We start from the raw sequence: 8,526 nt of genomic DNA, 5'->3' as shown, positions 1-8,526 counted from the left end.
TTTCTTTTGACTTCCAGTGGCATGATAAATAGTTCTCCATCCCCTCACTCTCAATCTGAAGGTGTCCTCAGGTCTAAAATGAGTCTCTTGTGGACAGTAAATAGATGGGTTTTGTTTTTATATCCATTCTGATACCCTATGTCTTTTGGTTGGCGCATTTAGTCCATTTACATTCAGTGTTATTCTAGAAAGATATGGGTTTAGAGTCATTGTGATGTCCATAGGTTTCATGTTTGTAGCGGTGTCTCTGGTATTTGTCTCACAGGATCCCCCTTAGGATCTCTTGTCGGGCTGGTTTAGTGGTGATGAATTCCTTCAGTTTTTGTTTGTTTGGGAAGACCTTTATCTCTCCTTCTATTCAAAATGACAGACTTGCTGGATAAAGGATTCTCGGCTGCATATTTTTTTTCTGTTCATCACACTGAAGATCTCCTGCCATTCCTTTCTGGCCTGCCAAGTTTTAGTAGAGAGATCGGTCACCAGTCTTATAGGTCTCCGTTTATATGTTAGAGCACGTTTATCTCTAGCTGCTTTCAGAATTTTCTCTTTATCCTTGTATTTTGCCAGTTTCACTATGATATGTCTTGCAGAAGATCGATTCAAGTTACGTCTGAAGGGAGATCTCTGTTCCTCTTGGATTTCAATGTCTTTTTCCTTCCCCAGATCAGGGAAGTTCTTAGCTATTATTTCTTCAAGTACACCTTCAGCACCTTTCCCTCTCTCTTTCTCCTCTGGAATACCAATTATGCGTAGATTATTTCTCTTTAGTGTGTCACTTAGTTCTCTAATTTTCCCCTCATACTCCTGGATTTTTTTATCTCTCTTTTTCTCAGCTTCTTCTTTTTCCATTATTTTATCTTCTAGTTCACCTATTCTCTCCTCTGCCTCTTCAACCCGAGCCATGGTTGTCTCCATTTTATTTTGCAGTTCATTAATAGCATTTTTTACCTCTTCCTGGCTGTTCCTTTGTCCCTTGATCTCTGTAGCAAGAGATTCTCTGCTCTCCTTTATACTGTTTTCAAGCCTAGCGATTAGTTTTATGACTATTATTCTAAATTCACTTTCTGTTATTTTGTTTAAATCATTTTTGATCAGTTCATTAGCTGTTGTTATTTCCTGGACGTTTTTCTGTGGGGAATTCTTCCGTTTCGTCATTTTGGATAGTCCCTGGAGTTGTGCAGGACTGAGGGGCAGTTCCATTGTGCTATCTTGAATAAATTGCGGTGTTGGGTGGGGCCGCAGTCAGACCTGATGTCTGCCCTCAGCCCACCGCTGGGGCCACAGTCAGACTGGTGTGTGCCTTCTCTTCCCCTTTCTCCTAGGGGCGGGATTCACGGTGGGGTAGTGTGGTCCATCTAGGCTACTTGCACACTGCCAGGCTTGTGGTGCTGGGGATCTGGCATATTAGCTGGGGTGGATAGGCAAGGTGAACGGGAGCCAGAGGGGCAGGCTCAGCTCCCTTTTCCTTTCGAGATCCGCTTTGGAAGGGGCCCTGCTGCACCAGGAGGGAGTCAGACCCGCCTGAGGGATGGATAGGCAGAAGCACAGCTTTGGGTGTTTGAGCGGTGCAAGCAAGTTCCCTGGCAGGAACTAGTTCCCTTTGGGATTTTGGCTGGGGGATGGGCGAGGCAGATGGCGTTGGCGATCGCCTTTGTTCCCCGCCGAACTGGACTCTGTTGTCCGGGGCTCAACAACTCTCCCTCCCGTTTTCCTCCAGGCCTCCTGTTCTCCAAGCAGACCTATTAGCTTGTAACCTTCCAGATGTCAAGTCCCGCTTGCTGTGGGAACAGACTCCATCCGGCCTCTCTGCTCTTGCAAGCCAAACTCGGGGGCTCTGCCTGGCTGGTTGGCTGCCCCTCCACCCCAGCTCCCTCCTGCCAGTCCGTGGAGCATCACCACCCCTCCACCCTTCCTAAACTCTTCTGTGGACCTCTCATCTGTGCTTGGCTCCGGAGACTCCGTTCTGCTAGTCTTCTGGTGGTTTTCTGGGTTATTTAGGCAGGTGTAGGTGGAATCTAAGTGATCAGCAGGATACGCTGTGAGCCCAGCGTCCTCCTACGCCTCCATCTTCCCAGGATCCTTATATATATATACAGTTAAATTTATTTATTTATTTATTTATTTATTTATTTATTTAGAGGGTGGGAGAGCAGAGAGATAGGGGAGAAAGAATCCCAAGCAGGCTCCGCACTGTTAGCACAGAGCCCAATGCAGGGATCAATCGCATGATCCCTGAGACCATGACCTGAGCCAAAACTGAGAGTCAGATGCTCAAATTACTGAGGCACCTAGGCACCCCTGAAGTATTTTAAGTTGATGTTTTGTGGAATAAACGTGAATCAAGTGTAGACTCACCTTTTAATGACATTTTTAGACCATATAATTGTGTACAGTTGAAGTTCATGGTTAATAAATTCAAGAATATGAAATTCAGTAAACTTTGTTCACAAAACATGTTATTTGTTAGGACAACAAATTAGTCCTCTGGGTTTACTGGCAACATGCATGCATGAGCATGTATCTTTCTCATAATTATTTAATTAAACTTTGGTATAAGTAATTTTTTATAATAAATTCTTATCTTAACATTGAGGGCTTAAGGCTAGTAAGTAATATTAACTGAAATTGAAATTAATGTATTATTTCCCTTTTTCAATTTTTATTCACAATCTGTGTGCTAGTGATGTTGTTGATTGGATTAAATTTGTGATAACCATTAAAATAATTCAGCTTGTAATATTGTATTTGGTGATTAATATCGATAAAATTCCCAGAAGACTGTATTACCACTTTACAGATGAAAATATCACTATGACATATCAGTGTGGAACTCCCCCCCATGTTTTGAGTTTAATCGTGAGTAAAATATTTGAAACATTGAGATACACATTGGCAAATCAAGATCAAAGTAGAACAGTATTCAAATATTACAAAATGAGATGAGCAGTTACATAATGAGATATTCTAATTTGCCTTTTGCAAATTTCTCTCTCAGCAGGCTGACTGAAATTTATCTGGATTCTGGCTCTTATTAAATCAGTCTTAGAACATTCTTTTTTTTTTTTTTTTTAGTCTTAGAACATTCTTATGGGTGCTGATATTTTCCTTTTAGTCACAGTCTCTGAGCTCTGTTGATACATGAAAATTAAAAATGGAAATACTATTGCAGAAAAGCTGCTTTCACAGGAGGATAGGGCCAAGTTAGTGAATTAGACTATTGGTGAATTGGACTATGGACTGCTGCACTGCAGGCAAAGCAGCCCAGAGTGGAAATGGTTAACAAAACAAAAGATGCCTTATTGACCCTGAGGTTATTTCCCCTATCTGTCTCATCCCCTAGTCTAGCTAAGATAAAACAGGCATGGAACCTCCTGTCTGCCATTACCAACCATCTACCCATTTTCCCAGCGTCAGGATTTTGTTTTATATTGACCCAAACCCCAAACACTGTATATCTTCAAAACCCCCCTCTTCCCTCATGCCCCCAAGTTAATGTCCACAGTTTCTTTGTCTCTTTGTACACTCCCATCACGTTTGTAAGCCTTCTGATCTGAATAAATATGAGGCAAGGACCCTTATTTGGGGCTCTTGTCTTTTCCTGGACATTAGCCATCTCTTGCTTCAATCCTGCATCCTCTCTTTTGCTGGTCAAAAAAGAACTTTAGACTTAGAGTCTACGACAGGCCAAGCCTAGTGACCAATGATGGTGGTTAATGTGCATACTAAATAAGAGACCCAAATGTTGAAAGATGAATTCACCAAAAAAAAAAGAGTTATACTATACATAAAATCAAGTAATATTTAAACCATGAAGAAAGTGGAATTTACAGAGAAACCCTGGGCTAATGTCTATATGACTATTTCCTGCCAAAAGGAAACTGCAGGTCCAAGTCCTTTAGACCTCACTTAAAGGAAAATCTCTGAGAACAATTGTTGGTTTGAGAATAGGGGTATAATTGAGTTTCTCAAGAGGATGACTACTCTTTTAAAGAAAATATTTCTATCTGATGGGGTCGAAGCTACAAGTTGATAAGAAACATACTGGTTAGGTTTTGTCATTTTTACTTATTGTAAATATATACAGCCATTCTAAAATGCTCATAAAATTGTACATAGTTTGTAAAAATGCAGTGAATAAGTGTAAGTAGCTGTGATATTATGATGAGTTAATAATAGTTAATAATGATTTCCTGAATAAAATAGGAACTAAATGAATTGGTAGAATGGAGTGACTTTCAATAAATGAAGAATGGCATCTTATGAATTGGTACAAAGGAGCATAATTGGAAATTTGGAATGAAATATAATTATATTAGTCCATGTTGTCTTAAAGAATGGTATTAAATACAATTAAAATTCAATAACCATAACATTTACTAAGTAGTGCCAAGGACAAGGAGTGGATCCTGTCACCAAGCTGTGCCACCTGAACAAGGACATGAAGATCAAGTCCCTGGAGGAGAGCTATCTCTTCTCCCTGCCTTTCAAGGAATCTGAGATCATTGACTTTTTCCTGATGCATCCCTCAAGGATGAAGTTTTAAAGATTAGGCTTGTGCAAAAGCAGATCCATGATGGCCAGTGGACCAGGTTCAAGGCACTTGTTGCCATTGAGATCACAATAGGTATGTCGATCTGAGTGTTAAGTGTTCCAAGGATGTAGCCACTGCCATCCATGGGGCCATCAACCTGGCGAAGCTTTCCATTTACTGCATGTGTCAAGGCTACTGGGAGAACAACATCAGCAAACCCCACACTGTCCCATGCAAGATGGACCAGCCACTGTGGTTCTGTGCTTGTGTGCTTCATCCCTGCCCCAGAGGTATTGGCATTGTGCCCAAGAAGCTACTGATGATGTCTGGTATTGACAATGGCTACACCTCGACCAAGGGCTGCACTGCCACCCTGTACAACTTCACCAAAGCCATTTGTGATGCCATGTCCAAAACCTACAGCAATCTCACACCTCACCTCTGGTAAAAGACTGTGTTCAACAAGTCGCCCTATCAGGAACTCAGTGACCATCTTGTAAAGACTCACACCAGAATCTCTGTGCAGAGGTCCCATGCTCCAGGTGTGTCCAACACAGATTTATACAAGAAAATTAAAGCGAAATAAAGCATCTTAAAAAAAGAAAAAAAACAAACACAGCAAAACAAAACCATTTATTAAGTAGAATAATGTATTAATGCAACCATTGCATTAAGAGGCTTAATCATTATTCCCAATATTGAAGTTATTGATGAGTACAGTAGGAAAAATCACTTATAATAATATAGCTGAATTTATTGTAGATAAAATATGATCATAAATATCTTTCAAGTGCTTGTACAAAGGGTGTGAAATCCAGAGAATAACTTAGATTGTTATTCATGTGTTGGATAACAATCTAAAATAAATTGAGTTTTGTATATTAATTGCCTTGCTAAGCTATAAATATAATTAGTAATGTAGCATAATGAATGCTATGATGTATAAAAATGTGTATTCTTTTCAAATGATTTTAAATCTTGAATTCCAATATACATAACATGCAGTGTTATGTTAGTTTAAAACATACAATATCGTGATTCAACAATTCTATATATTACCCAGTGTTTATAAAGATAAATATACTCTTAATTTGATTCACTTATTTCCCCATGCCCTCACCCACCTCCTCTCTGTTAAAAATCTGTTTATTGTTCATATTTAAGAGCCTCTTTTTTGGTTTGTCTCTTTATTTTTCCTTTGTTCATTTGTTTTTATTCTCAAATTCCACATGTGACTGAAATCATATGGTATTTGTTTTCCTGTGACTGACTCATCTTAATTATACCCTCTAGATTATACTCTCTAAATCCATCCAGGTTATTGCAAATGGCAAGATTTCATTCTTTTTATATAGCTGAATAATATTTCATTGCATATATATACAACTTTTTTATCCACTCACATAACAGTGCACACTTGGCCTGCTTCCATAATTTGTCCATTGTAAATAATGCTGCAGTAAACATAAATTGTGCATATACCCATAGTGTTTTCATATTATTTGGGTAAATACCTAGTAGTGTCATTACTGCATTATATGGTAATTCTATTTTTAATTTTTTAAGGAACCCGTAGTGTTTCCCACAGTAGTTGCACCAGTATGCATTCTCACCAACAATGTACAAGGGATTCTTTCTCCACATCTTTGCCAACACTTGTTTCTTGTCCTTTTGATTTTAGCCATTATGATATATGAAGTGATATCTCATTGTGGTTTTGATTTGCATCCCCCTCATGATGAATGATGTTGAACATCTTTTCCTGTGTCTGTTGGCTGTTTGTATATTTTCTTTAGATAATATCTGTTAATGTCTTCTGCCCTTTTTTATTGGATTTTTTTTTGTTTTGATTGGTATAAGTTATTTATATATTTTAGTTACTGACCCTTTATCGGATGTATCATTTGCAAATTTTTTTTTCCATTCAGTAAGTTGTCTTCTAATTTTGTTGATTGTTTCTTTCACTGTGCAGAAGCTTTTTATTTTTATATAATACCAGTAGGTTTTTTTGTTTGTTTTTTTGGGGGGTGTTTTTTCTTTTGTTTCCCTTCCCTCAGGAAACATATCCAGAAAATATTCCTAGAAATGATGTCAGAGAAATTACTGTCTGCAGTCTCTTCTCGGATTTTTATGGTTTCAGGTCTCACATTTAGGTCCTTAATTCATTTTGAGTTTATTTGCTATGTATGAAGTTAAAAAGAAGTCAAGTTTCAATCTTTTGCATGTAGCTCTCCAGTTTTTCTAATACCATTTGTTGAAGAGACTGTCTTTTTCTCACTGCATATCCTTGCGTCTTTTGTCAAAGATTAATTGACCATGTAATCAAGGGTTTATTTCTGTGTTTTTTTATTCTGTTCTATATAAGTATGTGTCTATTTTTGTGACTATACCAAACTGTTTTGATTACTACAGCTTTGTAGTGTAACTTGAAATCTGGATTTGTGGTAATACCAACTATTTTTTTTCTTTTTTCTTTTTTCCTTTTTTTTTCTTTTTTCTCTTTCTTTCTTTCTTTCTTTTTTCAAAATTAGCTTCAAAATTAGTTCAAAATTATTTGGAGTCTTTTGCAGTTCCCTAAAAATTTTAGGATTGTTTGTTTTAGTTCTGTGAAAAGTTCTGTTGGTATTTTGGTAGGGATTGCAATAAATCTGTAAATTGCTTTGGGTAGTATAGACATTTTAACAATATTCTTCCAATACAAGAGCATGGAAAATCTTTCCATTTGTGTGTCATCTTCAATTTCTGTCATCAATGTTTTATATATTTTTCAGAGTACAGGCCTTTCACCTCTTTGGTTAAATTTATTCCTTGGTATTTTATTATTTTTGGTGCAATTTTAAATGATATTGTTTTAACTTCTTTCTGTTGCTTCATTATTTATGTGCAGAAATGCAACAGGTTTCTGTATACTGACATTGTATCCTTCGACCTTAACTGAATTTATTTATCAGTTCTAGTAGGTTTTTTTTTTTTTTTGGTTGTTGCAGTTGTTGTTTGTTTGCTTTGGTAGAATTTAGGTTTTTCTACATATAGCATCATGTCCTCTGCAAATAGTGAAAGTTTTACTTCTTCCTTACTGATTTGGGTGTTTTTATTTCTTTTTTTTGTCTGATTGCTGTGGCTAGGACTTCCAGTAGTATGTTGAGTAAAAATGATGAGGGTGGATATCCTTATCTTGTTCCTGACTTTAGGGAAAAAGCTCTTAGGTTTTCCCCACTGAGGATGATATTAGCTGTAGTTTTTTCATATATGGCTTTTATTATGTTGAAGTATGTTCCCTCTAAACCTACTTTGTTGAAGGTTCTTAACATGAATGGATGTTGTACTTTGTCAAATGCTTTTTCTGCTTCTACTGAAATGATCAAATGTTTTTTTGGCCTTTTCTTGTTTATGTAATGGATCACATTGATGGATTTGTGAATATTGAGCCACACTTGCATATGAGAATACACTCCACTTGATCGTGGAGAATGACTTTTTTAAAATATTTTTTTCATGTTTATTTATTTTTGGGAGAGAGAGACAGAGAGAGACAGACAGAGAGAGAGACAGCATGAGCAGAGCAGGAACAGAGGGAGGGGGATAGAGAAATTCCCAGGCAGTCTCCATGCTGCCAGCACAGAGCCCAACACAAGGCTCAATCTCATGAACCTTGAGATCATGACCTGAGCCCAAATCAAGAGCCAGATTCTTAACTGACTGAGCCACTCAGGTGCCCTAATGCATGACTTTTTTAATATGTTGTTGGATTTGGTTCCTCAGTATTTTGTTGGGAATTTTTGTATTTATTTATATTCATCAGAGAAATTGGCCTGTAGTTCTCTTTTTTTGTAGTGTCTTTATATGTTTTTTAAGTGTATTTATCTTGATTTGGTATATATTTTTGTCTTCTCAGAATGAATTTGGAAGCTTTACTTCCTCATGTGTTTTATGGAATAGTTTGAGAATGATATGTGTTAATTCCTGTTAATTTGTTTGTTGGGAGGCTTTTATTC

The 8,526-nt window shown here is 37.3% G+C and overlaps 1 pseudogene; it reads left to right on the top strand.

The window, feature by feature from the left end:
- Nucleotides 1–1,619: 1,619 nt before the first annotated feature.
- On the top strand, nucleotides 1,620–5,117 carry LOC107179964 (annotated as a pseudogene).
- The last annotated feature ends 3,409 nt before the right edge of the window (nucleotides 5,118–8,526 follow it).

The sequence above is a fragment of the Panthera tigris genome, chromosome X, assembly GCF_018350195.1.
Source record: "Panthera tigris isolate Pti1 chromosome X, P.tigris_Pti1_mat1.1, whole genome shotgun sequence".
In the NCBI taxonomy this organism is placed as follows: domain Eukaryota; kingdom Metazoa; phylum Chordata; class Mammalia; order Carnivora; family Felidae; genus Panthera; species Panthera tigris.
The sequence above is the reverse complement of the archived record's forward strand: the minus strand, read 5'-3'. Positions and strand labels throughout refer to the sequence as shown.